At 35.5% G+C, this 25,519-nt stretch overlaps 1 protein-coding gene and 1 non-coding gene across 2 annotated transcripts in view; both read right to left on the bottom strand.

The window, feature by feature from the left end:
- The window catches only part of LOC130283503 (selenoprotein Pb-like), a gene marked incomplete in the record, with an annotated part of 41,257 nt that overhangs the window by 14,440 nt on the left and 1,298 nt on the right, over positions 1-25,519 (bottom strand).
- Positions 7,060-7,174, bottom strand: LOC130283637 (U5 spliceosomal RNA). Its single transcript, XR_008846758.1, has one exon. It is a non-coding gene; the product is annotated as a U5 spliceosomal RNA (small nuclear RNA).

Raw genomic sequence — 25,519 nt, 5'->3', positions numbered from 1 at the left:
AAGCCGGAGGAGACTCTGAGACGCCATGTCTGGGACTCCTGTCTCCCCCTGTGTGGCTTCTTGTACATGACTGTGCGTGTAAAGCGTTACTGTCGTTAGAAACTACTTTTTTTCCGTTTAATATTTCCTTAAACACTAAGCATTTTACTAATAAACTTCATTAAAAAACTTTAATTGCTAAAGATGTGAAAAACAGGTTTTAAAAAAAATGGGGGAAGAGAGGGTGTTATCTCCATGCTGTTCTCAGAGCACAGACACGATGCAGACTGCGGCCTCTTCAGGAGAAGCATTCACTGTTACAAGCAATACAAGGTGCTAAACTATTATTTATATGCAAAATATAAATAATAGGTCCCTGTCCCGCCTGTTTCTCCTGTTTCCCCTACCTCCCCATACATGCGCCTAGTAGTTTGACCCTGTGATCCACCCTCCCCCCATTGATCCCACGCCCCTCCCCGATCACAGACTGTAATATGTTGTTGTTTTTCGACTTTGTTTCTTCGATATCGAGTGATGGAGCGGAATGTTAGTGTAGCATGTGGTACGGTGTATAGCTTAGGGAACCTGTGCTGTATATTGTACTGTCATGCTTCGTGTGATTGTAATTAATTGTATGATTTGTAATGACGACTGAATGATCGATAAAGCTCTTTCAATACCTTTTACTAAAGATTTCCGTGGAGAGGAACAATTATGAGTTTCAAATATTTTTTGTATGCCCGGCTGTCTGCATCGTGTCTGTGCTATGAGGAACAGCATGGAGATGGTTCTTTTTAAAAAGAAATCAAAAAGGCTGAATTTTATGCATTCGTTTGCAGACGAGACCCCTAGTGGCCATTTTTTTAGACCTGTTTTTCACATCTTTAGCAATTACATTTTTTAATGAAGTATATTAGGAAAATGCTTAGTTTTTAAGGAAGTATTAAATGGAAAAAAGTTGTTTCTAATGACAGTAACGCTTTAAACGGATAGTCATGTACAAGGAGCCATGCAAGGGGGAAAAAGGTGTCTGGGACCAACCAGGGAACAAGAAAAGTGAGCCCTAAAACCATCTCTCCCTGCCTACTTGTCCATCCACCCTAAACAGTGGATCGACAACTTGGTGCCGAACCCTCCCTGTGCAGGGGCCTAAAAACACATACTAATAAACAGTTGCTCACAAGCCACAAACATAACAGGAACATAGAACTCTGTTAATAAATTCAGAGGGAACAGATCAGTGAGCAGCACAGAGGAAAACACTAGCTAAGTGATCATGTACTCTATGATCAGTGCATTTACAAAAACTCCAAAGATCTGAAATCATGAACTAATAAACAGATAGAGTTCAAAACACCAGACTCCAGGAACAAACATAATTATAGCCTAATCCCCCAGAAACTCCAGTAGACACAAAGTCCCCATGGACCGGTAACAGGGATCTATCGCTAAACTGGAATAATCACAATCCCTCAGAAAACCTCCAGTAGACACAAAGTCCCCATGGACAGGTAACAGGGATATCTAGTTATAGAAACACAGAAAACGGATACAAGAGAAAACACAGTATGAACAGATACATAGCAGAAAGGACATACAAATCCTAAAATCTACTAAGAACATGCTATCTAACCATGGGTAAAAGCCCAGAACATATATCAAAGATAAATGCAAGGTGCATGCTAAAACAGAGATAGTAGATTAAAAGCTCAAACAAGGAGTGTTTCACCCAAAGCTCCGTAGCAGCATGTCCAGCATGTTGGCAGCAAGACATCAGGAAGTCCATATGTAATCACCAGCCCTGAGGCTAGACAGAGCTGATCTTATGTAGACACACTCTAAGAGCTAATGGACAGAAAGCCCAAAGGCTTTAACTATTCCCTGACCAGGGAACAAAAAACTGTTCACACACAACAAAATACAATAGCTGTGTGAACACAGACCAAGACAGACATGACAAAAGGAGTCCAAGACGTGCCCTCTCATAGAGTCTCTTCAGACCTTTCCTGGTCTCCTCTGGCTTCTCAAGTCCCAGCAGCACTGGTGAAGATCATGTGATTAGTGTTGCCGTCACTGCAGATCCCTAACATCTCTCCTCCGCTGATCAATCTGCTTTTTACCATGAATGGGAAGCCCAGCTACCGCAAGGCATCAAAAAACTTATATCTCTGCTGAAGTCCTCGCAGGTCTGGACAAGTTACAAGTTCAGTCACCGAATGCCGATGAGCGCAGAAGATGGTCACGTCGTCCATGTAGAGCGAGCACTTGACCTCGTAGCGATCGGGTCCCGGTGCATTGATCCCTCTGATCTCTCCATTCTGTCTGATAGACTCAGCAAAGAGCTCTATAACACAAACAAAAATAAGAGGTGAAAGAGAGCAGCACTGTCTGACCCCGGAAAGGGGTAAGTCTTCCAGCCGTTCACCAGCACCGTGCTGCAAATGTCAAGATACATCACATTAACATACGAGAAAAACATCTTTCCCATACCCAGCTTGTGCAAAGCCCTGCCCATGAAAGCGTGAGAGACACAATCAAATGCCTTCTCCTGATCCAGGCTGACCAGGGCGGTGCAGGTTCAGCGGTCCTGGATGTAATGGACCGTGTCTCTCACAAGGGCAAGGCTGTTGGCAATCCTGTAACTGGGAATGCCACAGGTCTGGTCCGGGTGGACGATCTGCCCGATGACAGATTTCAGCCTGTTGGCCAGCACCTTGGCGAGGATCTTGTAGTCCACGTTCAGGAGAGAGATGGGACGCAAGTTTTTCAGGTCACATCTCTCCCCCTCCCGCTTATACAAGATCGTGATCATCCCTTCCCTCAATGACGGAGGCATTCTGTCCCCCATCACCGTCTGCTCTTACACCTCCAACAGGTCTGGACAGATCAGGTCACCCAGCGCTACATAGAGCTCGGCCGGGAGACCGTCACTGCCTGGAATCCTGCCGGGCTTAAAGGATCTAGCGGCAGAGATCAGCTCCCCCACCGTCAAGGGATCGTTCATAGCCGCCGAACCTGCGGGATCAACAACGTTAGTGACACCTGACAGGAACCTCTCGGCGGCTTCGGGGTCGGATGCTTTGGGGCGTAGAGGTTGCGGTAGTGGTCTGCGACGACCCCCCCCCCCCCCACCACCACCACCACCACCACCACCACCTCCTCCTCCTCCTCCTCCTCCTCCTCCTCCTCCTCCTCCTCCTCCTCCTTGCCCTTCCGCATGTGTCCGGTCTCATCTCTCAGTTCTATCAGGGGCGTGTGGCCTTCTTGGAGCTTCCTGAAAAAGAGTTACACTTCTCACCCTTCTCCAGGTTCTCCACCTTGGCACGAAAGATGATTTGCTTGGACTCCTCCTCAAAGTAGCTTTTCAAGCTCTTTTTGGTCTCCTCCAGCTCCTCCCTGATGTCTCAGCCGCGCCGAAGCAGGTCTTGCAGTGATCGCAGCTCTTGCTGCAGCTTCTTGAAGAGGCTGAAAAATGTAATTGCTAAAGATGTGAAAAACAGGTCTAAAAAAATGGCCACTAGGGGTCTTTTCTGCAAACAAACCCAGAAAATTCTGCCTTTTTGATCCCTTTTTAAAAAGAACCATCTCCATGCTGTTCCTCAGAGCACAGACACGATGCAGACAGTCGGGCATCAAAAAATTATATGAAACTCATAATTGTTCCTCTCCACGGAAATCTTTAGTAAAAGGTATTGAAAGAGCTTTATTCATCATTCAGTCGTCATTACAAGTCATGAACACAACACAACTTATGGTAAGGATAGTAGGTACCAAAACCTTACAATGATACAGAACTCTTGGTGATAGGAATTAAATTTCAAACACCACTTAGTTTAAACACCATTCGAGTTTGATTAAAACATAGCTTTTACTGATATTAGTAAAAAATAATAGTAATAAGGGGTACACACATAAATTGGGGGCGTAAGGAAAAAAGGGGGTACAGGTGAAACCCTATTCTAAGCGTCCCTAATCAATTCTAATCCTAATATAAGTGTGGAAATAGAAAGAGAACAATAGAGAGGGGGGTAGTACAATACAATCTTAAAATTGTGGTAGGTCTCTTTTACCTACGCGTTTCGCCCTCCTTAATGAAGGGGGGACTCATCAGGGACAAGAGAACCACAAAGACATAAATGATATGAATGGGTGTACCTGATAGAACATGTACAATAAAGTAATCAATAATATGATAAAGAGTAGCAGAAATTAGCAGGCGTCTTAGAGAGGAAGTCTGTGTCAGTCTTAGTCAGAGATATGTCTTAGAAATATAGTGCAATTTACATAGAGGATGATGCAGATACAGTGAACATATATGTCCAATATGTAATACATATGCATTAATGATACACATCCACTATAGAAGTTGATGGCTTCAGAGGGTATTAAACAAATAAAAGCCTGTGTTGTGCATACAAAAGGTAACAGCCGCACTGTTGAAAAAAGAGAAAAAATCTCACTTAGAAAAAATATATTCATAGGTAGAGATTAATAATATTACTCATAAAGCGTTTAGAGGGCTTACCCAGAATTGGATATTGCACAACAGGCTACCAGATATATTGTTCTTATAACCATATACATGACCACAGATTCCTACAGATGGCAATAATTGGATGGAAAATAGAAAAACATAGAGACAAATTAATGATGAACCCCCATTAGATGTCAAGAGAACACTGTGTTTACCAAGGGTCTATGTACGGCTCACCTGGATATTAGGCCAGAATGCAGTTAGATGTAAGGCACATCCAATATAAACAGATGTACATAAGTCTGGAGTTCTAGATCACTAGATCAAGACAAGAACATGACATAACTACAATGTATAGTGAGCTTTTCTAAACAATAGGCCAGTTAGATACAAACAGGCAACAATTCAAAGGAAATCCTACCTGGGATATTTTTGGTAGGAATAACCAGCATCACCAGCATCAGGTGTTGTTATTCCTACCAAAAATATCCCAGGTAGGATTTCCTTTGAATTGTTGCCTGTTTGTATCTAACTGGCCTATTGTTTAGAAAAGCTCACTATACATTGTAGTTATGTCATGTTCTTGTCTTGATCTAGTGATCTAGAACTCCAGACTTATGTACATCTGTTTATATTGGATGTGCCTTACATCTAACTGCATTCTGGCCTAATATCCAGGTGAGCCGTACATAGACCCTTGGTAAACACAGTGTTCTCTTGACATCTAATGGGGGTTCATCATTAATTTGTCTCTATGTTTTTCTATTTTCCATCCAATTATTGCCATCTGTAGGAATCTGTGGTCATGTATATGGTTATAAGAACAATATATCTGGTAGCCTGTTGTGCAATATCCAATTCTGGGTAAGCCCTCTAAACGCTTTATGAGTAATATTATTAATCTCTACCTATGAATATATTTTTTCTAAGTGAGATTTTTTCTCTTTTTTCAACAGTGCGGCTGTTACCTTTTGTATGCACAACACAGGCTTTTATTTGTTTAATACCCTCTGAAGCCATCAACTTCTATAGTGGATGTGTATCATTAATGCATATGTATTACATATTGGACATATATGTTCACTGTATCTGCATCATCCTCTATGTAAATTGCACTATATTTCTAAGACATATCTCTGACTAAGACTGACACAGACTTCCTCTCTAAGACGCCTGCTAATTTCTGCTACTCTTTATCATATTATTGATTACTTTATTGTACATGTTCTATCAGGTACACCCATTCATATCATTTATGTCTTTGTGGTTCTCTTGTCCCTGATGAGTCCCCCCTTCATTAAGGAGGGCGAAACGCGTAGGTAAAAGAGACCTACCACAATTTTAAGATTGTATTGTACTACCCCCCTCTCTATTGTTCTCTTTCTATTTCCACACTTATATTAGGATTAGAATTGATTAGGGACGCTTAGAATAGGGTTTCACCTGTACCCCCTTTTTTCCTTACGCCCCCAATTTATGTGTGTACCCCTTATTACTATTATTTTTTACTAATATCAGTAAAAGCTATGTTTTAATCAAACTCGAATGGTGTTTAAACTAAGTGGTGTTTGTCATTACAAGTCATACAATAAATTACAATCACACAATTGACAGTACAATATACAGCACAGGTTCCCTAAGCTATACACCGTACCACATGCTACGCTAACACTCCGCTCCATCACTCGATGTCGAAGAAACAAAGTCGAAAAACAACAACATATTGCAGTCTGTGATCGGGGAGGGGCGTGGGGTCAATGGGGGGAGGGCGGATCACAGGGTCAAACTACTGGGCGCATGTATGGGGATGTAGGGGAAGCAGAGGGGCGTTAATCCTCTTCTTTATCGATGTCCGGACAGTCCAAGATGGAATAGTCTGTAAGCCGGCTGTAGTCCAACCTACAGCAGTCCTAGACGGCCATGTCCTCCCTGTTGAAGATGAGTCCATTCCCTCCAGTTGGTGTTCGCCTATGAACTGGACGACATCCCCATAGAACCAGGGAGTGCACCAGTTGTAAAGGATGGAGCTGTCTCACTTGTCCCAGCTGATCCTCTTCCAGTGGGGCAGGAGAAACAGACGGGACATGGACCTATTATTTATATTTTGCATCTAAATAATAGTTTAGCTCCTTGTATTGCTTGTAACAGTGAATGCTTCTCTTGAAGAGGCCGCAGGCTGTCTGCATCGTGTCTGTGCTATGAGAACAGCATGGAAATACCCGGGGTTACCCCCGCCACCGCAGAGATAAAAAAAAAAAAAAAAAAAAGGGTAAAAAAGGCAGAATTTTCTGGGTTCGTTTGCAGAAGAGACCCCTAGTGTTTTTCACATCTTTAGCAATTGAAGTTTTTTAAAATGCTTAGTGTTTAAGGAAATATTAAATGGAAAAAAAAAGTAGTTTCTAACGACAGTAACGCTTTACACGCACAGTCATGTACAAGAAGCCACACAGGAGCAGACAGGAGTCCCAGACATGGCGTCTCATAGTCTCCTCCGGCTTCTCACGTCCCAGCTGCACTGGTGAAGATCATGTGAGGAGCGTCACCGTCTCTGCAGATCCCTGACATCTCTCCTCTGCTGATCAATCTGCTTTTTACCATAAATGGGAAGCCCAGCTACCGCCGGGCATCAAAAAATTATATGAAACTCATAATTGTTCCTCTCCACGGAAATCTTTAGTAAAAGGCGAAAGATTTATTCGATATGAAGAGAAACCAGAGTATACAGTATATCGCGCCCGGCACTACCCAGGCTCCGCACTCCGCTCATCACACACATGGAGAGGACGGAATCCATGTCTGTATTGTGTATATGTTACATTCTACTTCATCCGGATACAATGTATCTCATCTGTTACTACACTTTATAAAAAGAAACATAAAGAGGAAAGGAAAGGTTACAACTACAGACTACACCATGTGCATCCTGGGAAAATATGCAAATCAGGGCAACAGGACGTCACACAGGCGACTATTCAGGGCGGTCACGTGGCTGCACGTCCCTATAGAGAACCCGGAACATTCCCCCATTACAGGCGCTCACTGGAGGTTTATATCAGATTTCACATAGAAAAGACAAAGAGTGAACCCAGCGGGAGGTGACAAGTATCTGCAGGGCGTACAACTGAGCCGAGACCGCGCAACATTTATTATCACCAGGCATGCTGGGAGTTGTAGTTGTGTAACAGCTGCAGGAATACTGGTTGGAAAACACTGCTCTAGACTATACAGATAAAACCAAAACTGCCACAATATAGAATCCTTGTCATGGTGAGGGAAGCCCTGGTGGTCCGCCATGGCCCCTCCATCCCAGCTCTACTGCCCCATAGACATCCAGAGGAAGTGGTAGGTGACAGATCTTCCCTCAATACCCGGAGACGTCAGTTCTGAGGGTGAAGACAGAACCGACCATTATTGGAGACATCACAGTATAGACCCAAAGTGATCTGAGAAGGAACATAATTATATTACTGAGACAATAGAGAGACCCCCAGACAAACACATAATCCCATCACTGAGACAGAAGACCCCCAGACATCACTGACACAGAAAACCCCCAGACATCAGAGACAGAAGACCCCCAGACATCACTGAGACAGAAGACCCCCAGACATCACTGAGACAGGAGACCCCCAGACATCACTGAGACAGAAGACCCCCAGACATTAGAGACAGAAGACCCCCAGATATCAGAGACAGAAGACCCCCAGACATCACTGAGACAGAAGACCCCCAGACATCATTGAGACAGAAGACCCCCAGACATCAGAGACAGAAGACCCCCAGACATCACTGAGACAGAAGACCCCCAGACATTAGAGACAGAAGACCCCCAGACATCACTGAGACAGAAGACCCCCAGACATCACTGAGACAGAAGACCCCCAGACATTACAGACAGAAGACCCCCAGATATCAGAGACAGAAGACCCCCAGACATCAGAGACAGAAGACCCCCAGACATCACTGAGACAGAAGACCCCCAGACATCAGAGACAGAAGACCCCCAGACATCACTGAGACAGAAGACCCCCAGACATTAGAGACAGAAGACCCCCAGACATCAGAGATAGAAGACCCCCAGACATCACTGAGACAGAAGACCCCCAGACATTAGAGACAGAAGACCCCCAGATATCAGAGACAGAAGACCCCCAGACATCAGAGACAGAAGACCCCAGACATCACTGAGACAGAAGACCCCCAGACATCAGAGACAGAAGACCCCCAGACATCACTGAGACAGAAGACCCCCAGACATTAGAGACAGAAGACCCCCAGACAAACACATAATCCCATCACTGAGACAGAAGACCCCCAGACATCAGAGACAGAAGACCCCCAGACATCACTGAGACAGAAGACCCCCAGACATCACTGAGACAGAAGACCCTCAGACATCAGAGAAGACCCCCAGACATCACTGAGACAGAAGACCCCCAGACATCACTGAGACAGAAGACCCCCAGACATCACTGAGACAGAAGACCCCCAGACATCACTGAGACAGAAGACCCCCAGACATCACTGAGACAGAAGACCCTCAGACATCAGAGACAGAAGACCCCCAGACATCACTGAGACAGAAGACCCCCAGACATCACTGATACAGAAGACCCCCAGACATCAGAGACAGAAGACCCTCAGACATCACTGACACAGAAAACCCCCAGACATCAGAGACAGAAGACCCCCAGACATCACTGAGACAGAAGACCCCAGACATCACTGAGACAGAAGACCCCCAGACATCACTGAGACAGAAGACCCCCAGACATCACTGAGACAGAAGACCCCCAGACATCACTGAGACAGAAGATCCCCAGAAATCACAGAAGACCCCCAGACACTAGAGACAGAAGAACCCCAGATATCACAGAAGACCCCCCAGACATCACAGAAGACCCCCAGACATCAGAGAAGACCCCAGACAACCCTATTCCCCTCACATGTCATTGGCATTAATCCGTCTGCAGGAGATGAATAGACGAGAAGGTGACAGAATCCAAGATGTCCAGGAGGGAAATGACACTGTTCTTCTCTGAGGAGATAAGAGCCCAACAGAACCCAGGAGGCCATGTCCTGTCCGCTGCCGCCCTATTCCCCTCACTGTCATAAACATCACAAATGAAACATTTCCCCCATAATTCTTTATAGGGTCCTCCAGGTTTTTTTTCCGGCTGTTTCTCCACTTCCTACACACAGCGCCACATACTGGATAATGGCTGTGCCTGGTACTGCAGCTTAATATACAATAATATTATATTCTACAGTCTATATGGGGTCATCTATATGTAATATATACATTACACTGTACTATTATATAATATTCTATTCTACAGTCTATATGGGGTCATCTATATGTGATATATACATTACACTGTACTATTATATAATATTCTATTCTACAGTCTATATGGGGTCATCTATATGTGATATATACATTACACTGTACTATTATATAATATTCTACAGTCTATATGGGGTCATCTATATGTGATATATACATTACACTGTACTATTATATATTATTCTACAGTCTATATGGGGTCATCTATATGTAATATATACATTACACTGTACTATTATATATTATTCTATTCTACAGTCTATATGGGGTCATCTATATGTAATATATACATTACACTGTACTATTATATATTATTCTACAGTCTATATGGGGTCATCTATATGTAATATATACATTACACTGTACTATTATATATTACTCTACAGTCTATATGAGGTCATCTATATGTAATATATACATTACACTGTACTATTATAATTATTCTACAGTCTATATGGGGTCATCTATATGTAATATATACATTACACTGTACTATTATATATTATTCTATTCTACAGTCTATATGGGGTCATCTATATGTAATATATACATTACACTGTACTATTATATATTATTCTACAGTCTATATGGGGTCATCTATATGTAATATATACATTACACTGTACTATTATATATTATTCTACAGTCTATATGGGGTCATCTATATGTAATATATAGATTACACTGTACTATTATATAATATTCTACAGTCTATATGGGGTCATCTATATGTAATATATACATTACACTGTACTATTATATATTACTCTACAGTCTATATGGGGTCATCTATATGTAATATATACATTACACTGTACTATTATATATTATTCTACAGTCTATATGGGGTCATCTATATGTAATATATACATTACACTGTACTATTATATATTATTCTACAGTCTATATGGGGTCATCTATATGTGATATATACATTACACTGTACTATTATATATTATTCTACAGTCTATATGGGGTCATCTATATGTGATATATACATTACACTGTACTATTATATATTATTCTACAGTCTATATGGGGTCATCTATATGTAATATATACATTACACTGTACTATTATATATTATTCTATTCTACAGTCTATATGGGGTCATCTATATGTAATATATACATTACACTGTACTATTATATATTATTCTATTCTACAGTCTATATGGGGTCATCTATATGTTATATATACATTACACTGTACTAATATATATTATTCTACAGTCTATATGGGGTCATCTATATGTAATATATACATTACACTGTACTATTATATATTATTCTACAGTCTATATGGGGTCATCTATATGTGATATATACATTACACTGTACTATTATATATTATTCTACAGTCTATATGGGGTCATCTATATGTAATATATACATTACACTGTACTATTATATATTATTCTACAGTCTATATGGGGTCATCTATATGTAATATATACATTACACTGTACTATTATATAATATTCTACAGTCTATATGGGGTCATCTATATGTAATATATACATTACACTGTACTATTATATATTATTCTACAGTCTATATGGGGTCATCTATATGTGATATATACATTACACTGTACTATTATATATTATTCTACAGTCTATATGGGGTCATCTATATGTAATATATACATTACACTGTACTATTATATATTATTCTATTCTACAGTCTATATGGGGTCATCTATATGTTATATATACATTACACTGTACTAATATATATTATTCTACAGTCTATATGGGGTCATCTATATGTAATATATACATTACACTGTACTATTATATATTATTCTACAGTCTATATGGGGTCATCTATATGTGATATATACATTACACTGTACTATTATATATTATTCTACAGTCTATATGGGGTCATCTATATGTAATATATACATTACACTGTACTATTATATATTATTCTATTCTACAGTCTATATGGGGTCATCTATATGTAATATATACATTACACTGTACTATTATATATTATTCTATTCTACAGTCTATATGGGGTCATCTATATGTTATATATACATTACACTGTACTAATATATATTATTCTACAGTCTATATGGGGTCATCTATATGTAATATATACATTACACTGTACTATTATATAATATTCTACAGTCTATATGGGGTCATCTATATGTAATATATACATTACACTGTACTATTATATATTATTCTACAGTCTATATGGGGTCATCTATATGTGATATATACATTACACTGTACTATTATATATTATTCTACAGTCTATATGGGGTCATCTATATGTAATATATACATTACACTGTACTATTATATATTATTCTATTCTACAGTCTATATGGGGTCATCTATATGTAATATATACATTACACTGTACTATTATATATTATTCTATTCTACAGTCTATATGGGGTCATCTATATGTTATATATACATTACACTGTACTAATATATATTATTCTACAGTCTATATGGGGTCATCTATATGTAATATATACATTACACTGTACTATTATATATTATTCTACAGTCTATATGGGGTCATCTATATGTGATATATACATTACACTGTACTATTATATATTATTCTACAGTCTATATGGGGTCATCTATATGTAATATATACATTACACTGTACTATTATATATTATTCTATTCTACAGTCTATATGGGGTCATCTATATGTAATATATACATTACACTGTACTATTATATATTATTCTATTCTACAGTCTATATGGGGTCATCTATATGTTATATATACATTACACTGTACTAATATATATTATTCTACAGTCTATATGGGGTCATCTATATGTAATATATACATTACACTGTACTATTATATATTATTCTACAGTCTATATGGGGTCATCTATATGTGATATATACATTACACTGTACTATTATATATTATTCTACAGTCTATATAGGGCCATCTATATGTGATATATACATTACACTGTACTATTATATATTATTCTACAGTCTATATGGAGTCATCTATATGTAATATATACATTACACTGTACTATTATATATTATTGTACAGTCTATATGGGGTCATCTATATGTAATATATACATTACACTGTACTATTATATATTATTCTACAGTCTATATGGGGTCATCTATATGTAATATATACATTACACTGTACTATTATATAATATTCTACAGTCTATATGGGGTCATCTATATGTAATATATACATTACACTGTACTATTATATATTATTCTACAGTCTATATGGGGTCATCTATATGTGATATATACATTACACTGTACTATTATATATTATTCTACAGTCTATATGGGGTCATCTATATGTAATATATACATTTCACTGTACTATTATATATTCTATTCTACAGTCTATATGGGGTCATCTATATGTAATATATACATTACACTGTACTATTATATATTATTCTATTCTACAGTCTATATGGGGTCATCTATATGTAATATATACATTACACTGTACTATTATATATTATTCAACAGTCTATATGGGGTCATCTATATGTAATATATACATTACACTGTACTATTATATATTATTCTATTCTACAGTCTATATGGGGTCATCTATATGTAATATATACATTACACTGTACTATTATATATTATTCTACAGTCTATATGGGGTCATCTATATGTAATATATACATTACACTGTACTATTATATAATATTCTATTCTACAGTCTATATGGGGTCATCTATATGTAATATATACATTACACTGTACTATTATATATTATTCTACAGTCTATATGGGGTCATCTATATGTGATATATACATTACACTGTACTATTATATATTATTCTACAGTCTATATGGGGTCATCTATATGTAATATATACATTACACTGTACTATTATAATTATTCTACAGTCTATATGGGGTCATCTATATGTAATATATACATTACACTGTACTATTATATAATCTATTCTACAGTCTATATGGGGTCATCTATATGTAATATATACATTACACTGTACTATTATATATTATTCTACAGTCTATATGGGGTCATCTATATGTAATATATACATTACACTGTACTATTATATATTATTCTATTCTACAGTCTATATGGGGTCATCTATATGTAATATATACATTACACTGTACTATTATATATTATTCAACAGTCTATATGGGGTCATCTATATGTAATATATACATTACACTGTACTATTATATATTATTCTACAGTCTATATGGGGTCATCTATATGTAATATATACATTACACTGTACTATTATATAATATTCTACAGTCTATATGGGGTCATCTATATGTAATATATACATTACACTGTACTATTATATATTATTCTACAGTCTATATGGGGTCATCTATATGTGATATATACATTACACTGTACTATTATATATTATTCTACAGTCTATATGGGGTCATCTATATGTAATATATACATTACACTGTACTATTATATATTCTATTCTACAGTCTATATGGGGTCATCTATATGTAATATATACATTACACTGTACTATTATATATTATTGTACAGTCTATATGGGGTCATCTATATGTAATATATACATTACACTGTACTATTATATATTATTCTACAGTCTATATGGGGTCATCTATATGTAATATATATATTACACTGTACTATTATATATTATTCTACAGTCTATATGGGGTCATCTATATGTGATATATACATTACACTGTACTATTATATATTATTCTACAGTCTATATGGGGTCATCTATATGTAATATATACATTACACTGTACTATTATATATTATTGTACAGTCTATATGGGGTCATCTATATGTAATATATACATTACACTGTACTATTATATATTATTCTACAGTCTATATGGGGTCATCTATATGTAATATATACATTACACTGTACTATTATATAATATTCTACAGTCTATATGGGGTCATCTATATGTAATATATACATTACACTGTACTATTATATATTATTCTACAGTCTATATGGGGTCATCTATATGTAATATATACATTACACTGTACTATTATATAATATTCTACAGTCTATATGGGGTCATCTATATGTAATATATACATTACACTGTACTATTATATATTATTCTACAGTCTATATGGGGTCATCTATATGTAATATATACATTTCACTGTACTATTATATATTCTATTCTACAGTCTATATGGGGTCATCTATATGTAATATATACATTACACTGTACTATTATATATTATTCTATTCTACAGTCTATATGGGGTCATCTATATGTAATATATACATTACACTGTACTATTATATATTATTCTATTCTACAGTCTATATGGGGTCATCTATATGTAATATATACATTACACTGTACTATTATATATTATTCTACTCTACAGTCTATATGGGGTCATCTATATGTAATATATACATTACACTGTACTATTATATATTATTCTACAGTCTATATGGGGTCATCTATATGTAATATATACATTACACTGTACTATTATATAATATTCTATTCTACAGTCTATATGGGGTCATCTATATGTAATATATACATTACACTGTACTATTATATATTATTCTACAGTCTATATGGGGTCATCTATATGTGATATATACATTACACTGTACTATTATATATTATTCTACAGTCTATATGGGGTCATCTATATGTAATATATACATTACACTGTACTATTATATAATATTCTATTCTACAGTCTATATGGGGTCATCTATATGTAATATATACATTACACTGTACTATTATATATTATTCTACAGTCTATATGGGGTCATCTATATGTAATATATACATTACACTGTACTATTATATATTATTCTACAGTCTATATGGGGTCATCTATATGTAATATATACATTACACTGTACTATTATATATTATTCTACAGTCTATATGGGGTTATCTATATGTAATATATACATTACACTGTACTATTATATAATCTATTCTACAGTCTATATGGGGTCATCTATATGTAATATATACATTACACTGTACTATTATAATTATTCTACAGTCTATATGGGGTCATCTATATGTGATATATACATTACACTGTACTATTATATATTATTCTATTCTACAGTCTATATGGGGTCATCTATATGTAATATATACATTACACTGTACTATTATATATTATTCTACAGTCTATATGGGGTCATCTATATGTAATATATACATTACACTGTACTATTATATATTATTCTACAGTCTATATGGGGTCATCTATATGTAATATATAGATTACACTGTACTATTATATAATATTCTACAGTCTATATGGGGTCATCTATATGTAATATATACATTACACTGTACTATTATATATTACTCTACAGTCTATATGGGGTCATCTATATGTAATATATACATTACACTGTACTATTATATATTATTCTACAGTCTATATGGGGTCATCTATATGTAATATATACATTACACTGTACTATTATATATTATTCTACAGTCTATATGGGGTCATCTATATGTGATATATACATTACACTGTACTATTATATATTATTCTACAGTCTATATGGGGTCATCTATATGTGATATATACATTACACTGTACTATTATATATTATTCTACAGTCTATATGGGGTCATCTATATGTAATATATACATTACACTGTACTATTATATATTATTCTATTCTACAGTCTATATGGGGTCATCTATATGTAATATATACATTACACTGTACTATTATATATTATTCTATTCTACAGTCTATATGGGGTCATCTATATGTTATATATACATTACACTGTACTAATATATATTATTCTACAGTCTATATGGGGTCATCTATATGTAATATATACATTACACTGTACTATTATATATTATTCTACAGTCTATATGGGGTCATCTATATGTGATATATACATTACACTGTACTATTATATATTATTCTACAGTCTATATGGGGTCATCTATATGTAATATATACATTACACTGTACTATTATATATTATTCTACAGTCTATATGGGGTCATCTATATGTAATATATACATTACACTGTACTATTATATAATATTCTACAGTCTATATGGGGTCATCTATATGTAATATATACATTACACTGTACTATTATATATTATTCTACAGTCTATATGGGGTCATCTATATGTGATATATACATTACACTGTACTATTATATATTATTCTACAGTCTATATGGGGTCATCTATATGTAATATATACATTACACTGTACTATTATATATTATTCTATTCTACAGTCTATATGGGGTCATCTATATGTTATATATACATTACACTGTACTAATATATATTATTCTACAGTCTATATGGGGTCATCTATATGTAATATATACATTACACTGTACTATTATATATTATTCTACAGTCTATATGGGGTCATCTATATGTGATATATACATTACACTGTACTATTATATATTATTCTACAGTCTATATGGGGTCATCTATATGTAATATATACATTACACTGTACTATTATATATTATTCTATTCTACAGTCTATATGGGGTCATCTATATGTAATATATACATTACACTGTACTATTATATATTATTCTATTCTACAGTCTATATGGGGTCATCTATATGTTATATATACATTACACTGTACTAATATATATTATTCTACAGTCTATATGGGGTCATCTATATGTAATATATACATTACACTGTACTATTATATAATATTCTACAGTCTATATGGGGTCATCTATATGTAATATATACATTACACTGTACTATTATATATTATTCTACAGTCTATATGGGGTCATCTATATGTGATATATACATTACACTGTACTATTATATATTATTCTACAGTCTATATGGGGTCATCTATATGTAATATATACATTACACTGTACTATTATATATTATTCTATTCTACAGTCTATATGGGGTCATCTATATGTAATATATACATTACACTGTACTATTATATATTATTCTATTCTACAGTCTATATGGGGTCATCTATATGTTATATATACATTACACTGTACTAATATATATTATTCTACAGTCTATATGGGGTCATCTATATGTAATATATACATTACACTGTACTATTATATATTATTCTACAGTCTATATGGGGTCATCTATATGTGATATATACATTACACTGTACTATTATATATTATTCTACAGTCTATATGGGGTCATCTATATGTAATATATACATTACACTGTACTATTATATATTATTCTATTCTACAGTCTATATGGGGTCATCTATATGTAATATATACATTACACTGTACTATTATATATTATTCTATTCTACAGTCTATATGGGGTCATCTATATGTTATATATACATTACACTGTACTAATATATATTATTCTACAGTCTATATGGGGTCATCTATATGTAATATATACATTACACTGTACTATTATATATTATTCTACAGTCTATATGGGGTCATCTATATGTGATATATACATTACACTGTACTATTATATATTATTCTACAGTCTATATAGGGCCATCTATATGTGATATATACATTACACTGTACTATTATATATTATTCTACAGTCTATATGGAGTCATCTATATGTAATATATACATTACACTGTACTATTATATATTATTGTACAGTCTATATGGGGTCATCTATATGTAATATATACATTACACTGTACTATTATATATTATTCTACAGTCTATATGGGGTCATCTATATGTAATATATACATTACACTGTACTATTATATAATATTCTACAGTCTATATGGGGTCATCTATATGTAATATATACATTACACTGTACTATTATATATTATTCTACAGTCTATATGGGGTCATCTATATGTGATATATACATTACACTGTACTATTATATATTATTCTACAGTCTATATGGGGTCATCTATATGTAATATATACATTTCACTGTACTATTATATATTCTATTCTACAGTCTATATGGGGTCATCTATATGTAATATATACATTACACTGTACTATTATATATTATTCTATTCTACAGTCTATATGGGGTCATCTATATGTAATATATACATTACACTGTACTATTATATATTATTCAACAGTCTATATGGGGTCATCTATATGTAATATATACATTACACTGTACTATTATATATTATTCTATTCTACAGTCTATATGGGGTCATCTATATGTAATATATACATTACACTGTACTATTATATATTATTCTACAGTCTATATGGGGTCATCTATATGTAATATATACATTACACTGTACTATTATATAATATTCTATTCTACAGTCTATATGGGGTCATCTATATGTAATATATACATTACACTGTACTATTATATATTATTCTACAGTCTATATGGGGTCATCTATATGTGATATATACATTACACTGTACTATTATATATTATTCTACAGTCTATATGGGGTCATCTATATGTAATATATACATTACACTGTACTATTATAATTATTCTACAGTCTATATGGGGTCATCTATATGTAATATATACATTACACTGTACTATTATATAATCTATTCTACAGTCTATATGGGGTCATCTATATGTAATATATACATTACACTGTACTATTATATATTATTCTACAGTCTATATGGGGTCATCTATATGTAATATATACATTACACTGTACTATTATATATTATTCTATTCTACAGTCTATATGGGGTCATCTATATGTAATATATACATTACACTGTACTATTATATATTATTCAACAGTCTATATGGGGTCATCTATATGTAATATATACATTACACTGTACTATTATATATTATTCTACAGTCTATATGGGGTCATCTATATGTAATATATACATTACACTGTACTATTATATAATATTCTACAGTCTATATGGGGTCATCTATATGTAATATATACATTACACTGTACTATTATATATTATTCTACAGTCTATATGGGGTCATCTATATGTGATATATACATTACACTGTACTATTATATATTATTCTACAGTCTATATGGGGTCATCTATATGTAATATATACATTACACTGTACTATTATATATTCTATTCTACAGTCTATATGGGGTCATCTATATGTAATATATACATTACACTGTACTATTATATATTATTGTACAGTCTATATGGGGTCATCTATATGTAATATATACATTACACTGTACTATTATATATTATTCTACAGTCTATATGGGGTCATCTATATGTAATATATATATTACACTGTACTATTATATATTATTCTACAGTCTATATGGGGTCATCTATATGTGATATATACATTACACTGTACTATTATATATTATTCTACAGTCTATATGGGGTCATCTATATGTAATATATACATTACACTGTACTATTATATATTATTGTACAGTCTATATGGGGTCATCTATATGTAATATATACATTACACTGTACTATTATATATTATTCTACAGTCTATATGGGGTCATCTATATGTAATATATACATTACACTGTACTATTATATAATATTCTACAGTCTATATGGGGTCATCTATATGTAATATATACATTACACTGTACTATTATATATTATTCTACAGTCTATATGGGGTCATCTATATGTAATATATACATTTCACTGTACTATTATATATTCTATTCTACAGTCTATATGGGGTCATCTATATGTAATATATACATTACACTGTACTATTATATATTATTCTATTCTACAGTCTATATGGGGTCATCTATATGTAATATATACATTACACTGTACTATTATATATTATTCTATTCTACAGTCTATATGGGGTCATCTATATGTAATATATACATTACACTGTACTATTATATATTATTCTACTCTACAGTCTATATGGGGTCATCTATATGTAATATATACATTACACTGTACTATTATATATTATTCTACAGTCTATATGGGGTCATCTATATGTAATATATACATTACACTGTACTATTATATAATATTCTATTCTACAGTCTATATGGGGTCATCTATATGTAATATATACATTACACTGTACTATTATATATTATTCTACAGTCTATATGGGGTCATCTATATGTGATATATACATTACACTGTACTATTATATATTATTCTACAGTCTATATGGGGTCATCTATATGTAATATATACATTACACTGTACTATTATATAATATTCTATTCTACAGTCTATATGGGGTCATCTATATGTAATATATACATTACACTGTACTATTATATATTATTCTACAGTCTATATGGGGTCATCTATATGTAATATATACATTACACTGTACTATTATATATTATTCTACAGTCTATATGGGGTCATCTATATGTAATATATACATTACACTGTACTATTATATATTATTCTACAGTCTATATGGGGTTATCTATATGTAATATATACATTACACTGTACTATTATATAATCTATTCTACAGTCTATATGGGGTCATCTATATGTAATATATACATTACACTGTACTATTATAATTATTCTACAGTCTATATGGGGTCATCTATATGTGATATATACATTACACTGTACTATTATATATTATTCTATTCTACAGTCTATATGGGGTCATCTATATGTAATATATACATTACACTGTACTATTATATATTATTCTACAGTCTATATGGGGTCATCTATATGTAATATATACATTACACTGTACTATTATATATTATTCTATGTATTTGCGGATTTTGAGGAGTGTCTGAAGGACTCGCCCCGGTTTAGAATCTCAATTATTTTTCTCGGTGGTTGTGACGTCGTCCCATAATGGGAGGAGCTAGACCCTATTACATGACTTTGGAAACTTACATAAGCTGCTGAGGAAAAGTTCTATGGAGGACTTGAAATGCGTCCAGCTTGTACTATATGTTCCACACATCCAGCTGTCACTCCAGAGATAGAACCTCTGTATTTGTGGCGTATCTAACCTATACGCAGCGCTCCAGCCACGAGGATACGCTACACCGGGGGAATCACCAGAGCCGCACAGACCGGACCTACAATACTTACTGCATCATCTGAGACCGCCGTGTCTCTAACAGTCTCCTGCCATCTATACCAAGTCGGGACCACCAGCGCCACATCAGGTACTATGCTGTATTGTTGAAGCGCTGCAGTCCCCCGTTTTGCTTGCCCACTAAATCCCACTGCCTTTGGCTACTGTTACATAACCAGTGTGCCTCCAGCTGTTGCAAAACTACAACTCCCAGCATGCCCGGACAGTCTTTGGCCAGTGTTTCCCAACCAGGGTGCCTCCAGCTGTTGCAAAACTACAACTCCCAGCATGCCCGGACAGTCTTTGGCCACTGTTTCCTGACCATTGTGCCTCCAGCTGTTGCAAAACTACAACTCCCAGCATGCCCGGACAGTTTTTGGCCACTTTTTCCTAACATTTGTTACTCCAGCTGTTGCAAAACTACAACTCCCAGCATGCCCGGACAGTCTTTGGCCACTTTTTCCTAACCATTGTGCCTCCAGCTGTTGCAAAACTACAACTCCCAGCATGCCCGGACAGCCTTTGGCCACTGTTTACTAACCTATGTGCCTCCAGCTATTGCAAAACTACAACTCCCAGCATGCCCGGACAGTCTTTGGCCACTGTTTCCTAACCATTGTGCCTCCAGCTGTTGCAAAACTTCAACTCCCAGCATGCCCGGACAGTCTTTGGCCACTGTTTCCTAACCATTGTGCCTCCAGCTGTTGCAAAACTACAACTCCCAGCATGCCCGGACAGCCTTTGGCTGTCCGGGCATGCTGAGAGTTGTAGTTTTGCAACATCTGGAGGTCCATAATTTGGAGACCTAGGTTCTAAAGCAGTGTTTGCCTCCATGTGTTGCAAAACTACAACTCCCAGCATTTGGCTGTCCGGACATGCTGGGAGTTTTAGTTTTGCAACAACTGGAGGCACAATGGATGGAAAACACTGGCCAAAGGCTGTCCGGGCATGCTGGGAGTTGCAGTTTTGCAACAGCTGGAGGCACCCTTGTTGGGAAACACTGATTTATTTAGTTGACTGGCACAAATGTGCAGGGGCCACGCGCTTTTTACTTTGTGCTCCACCCACTTCTTGTAATGTATCGAAACTCGATAAAAAATTCGCTAATTGCACCAAAAATTGCTTATTTTACAATTTTTTTTATTTATTATTATTTTAATTTATTTATTAAATAATAAATTCTCCCCCATTAGGAGGGAGGAGGGGGACCCGGAGGGGCAGGTGTTGTGATAAATTTGGCGCATCTGTGCTGGAAGCCACACCCCTTTCCACTAAGCCCCACCCTTACTTTTAAAACACTTAAAAAAACTAAAAAGTCAAACATTTTCTGAACAAATAAAACTTTATAAAAAAAAATTTAATAAAATAAACATGAAAAATTTAGCTATTTATATGTCATAAACTATAAAAAAAAATATGGCAAAACCTTTAATTATACTAAGATGGGAAACCGGAGATACCTGGAGCAGCATGCTGGGAGTTGTGGTTCCTGTCTGCACAGAGAAGAAGAGTCCATTTCCTGAGAGAGGGAGGGGTACAGGCCTCAGCACATGCTCCTCCCCCCCCTTCCTGTCAGTGAGATGGTACAGTCCACCTTCAAGCATTACTGGGAGATCTCAAGGGTGAGAAGAGAATGAATGGAGGATCCATGTGCAGGAAGGTGAGGGGGGGATCAGCTATATTATCACTGTGTTACATAGGACTGCAGGTCACATCTACTCAGAGAGTTATCACTGTGTTACATAGGACTGCAGGTCACATCTACTCAGAGAGTTATCACTGTGTTACATAGGACTGCAGGTCACATCTACTCAGAGAGTTATCACTGTGTTACATAGGACTGCAGGTCACATCTACTCAGAGAGTTATCACTGTGTTACATAGGACTGCAGGTCACATCTACTCAGAGAGTTATCACTGTGTTACATAGGACTGCAGGTCACATCTACTCAGAGAGTTATCACTGTGTTACGTAGGACTGCAGGTCACATCTACTCAGAGAGTTATCACTGTGTTACATAGGACTGCAGGTCACATATCTACTCAGAGAGTTATCACTGTGTTACATAGGACTGCAGGTCACATATCTACTCAGAGAGTTATCACTGTGTTACATAGGACTGCAGGTCACATCTACTCAGAGAGTTATCACTGTGTTACATAGGACTGCAGGTCACATCTACTCAGAGAGTTATCACTGTGTTACATAGGACTGCAGGTCACATCTACTCAGAGAGTTATCACTGTGTTACATAGGACTGCAGGTCACATCTACTCAGAGAGTTATCACTGTGTTACATAGGACTGCAGGTCACATCTACTCAGAGAGTTATCACTGTGTTACATAGGACTGCAGGTCACATATCTACTCAGAGAGTTATCACTGTTATCTGTGGTGTTACATAGGACTGCAGGTCACATCTATACATTATCTGTACTCAGAGAGTTATCACTGTTATCTGTGGTGTTACATAGGACTGCAGGTCACGTCTATACATTATCTGTACTCAGAGAGTTATCACTGTTATCTGTGGTGTTACATAGGACTGCAGGTCACATCTACTACATTATCTGTACTCAGAGAGTTATCACTGTGTTATCTGTGGTGTTACATAGGACTGCAGGTCACATCTATACATTATCTGTACTCAGAGAGTTATCACTGTTATCTGTGGTGTTACATAGGACTGCAGGTGACATATACTGTTATCTGTGGTGTTACATAGGACTGCAGGTGACATATACTGTTATCTGTGTTGTTACATAGGACTGCAGGTGACATATACTGTTATCTGTGTTGTTACATAGGACTGCAGGTGACATATACTGTTATCTGTGTTGTTACATAGGACTGCAGGTGACATATACTGTTATCTGTGTTGTTACATAGGACTGCAGGTGACATATACTGTTATCTGTGTTGTTACATAGGACTGCAGGTGACATATACTGTTATCTGTGTTGTTACATAGGACTGCAGGTGACATATACTGTTATCTTTGTTGTTACATAGGACTGCAGGTCACATATACTGTTATCTGTGTTGTTACATAGGACTGCAGGTCACATATACTGTTATCTGTGTTGTTACATAGGACTGCAGGTCACATATACTGTAATCTGTGTTGTTACATAGGACTGCAGGTCACATATACTGTAATCTGTGTTGTTACATAGGACTGCAGGTCACATATACTGTAATCTGTGTTGTTACATAGGACTGCAGGTGACATATACTGTTATCTGTGTTGTTACATAGGACCGCAGGTGACATATACTGTAATCTGTGTTGTTACATAGGACTGCAGGTCACATATACTGTTATCTGTGTTGTTACATAGGACTGCAGGTCACATATACTGTTATCTGTGTTGTTACATAGGACTGCAGGTGACATATGCTGTAATCTGTGTTGTTACATAGGACTGCAGGTCACATATACTGTTATCTGTGTTGTTACATAGGACTGCAGGTGACATATACTGTAATCTGTGTTGTTACATAGGACTGCAGGTGACATATACTGTAATCTGTGTTGTTACATAGGACTGCAGGTCACATATACTGTTATCTGTGTTGTTACATAGGACTGCAGGTCACATATACTGTTATCTGTGTTGTTACATAGGACTGCAGGTGACATATACTGTAATCTGTGTTGTTACATAGGA

Source organism: Hyla sarda, chromosome 7 (genome assembly GCF_029499605.1).
Source record: "Hyla sarda isolate aHylSar1 chromosome 7, aHylSar1.hap1, whole genome shotgun sequence".
Classification (NCBI taxonomy): Eukaryota; Metazoa; Chordata; class Amphibia; order Anura; family Hylidae; genus Hyla; species Hyla sarda.
Note: the sequence above shows the minus strand (reverse complement) of the source record. Positions and strands in the feature narration are given on the sequence as shown.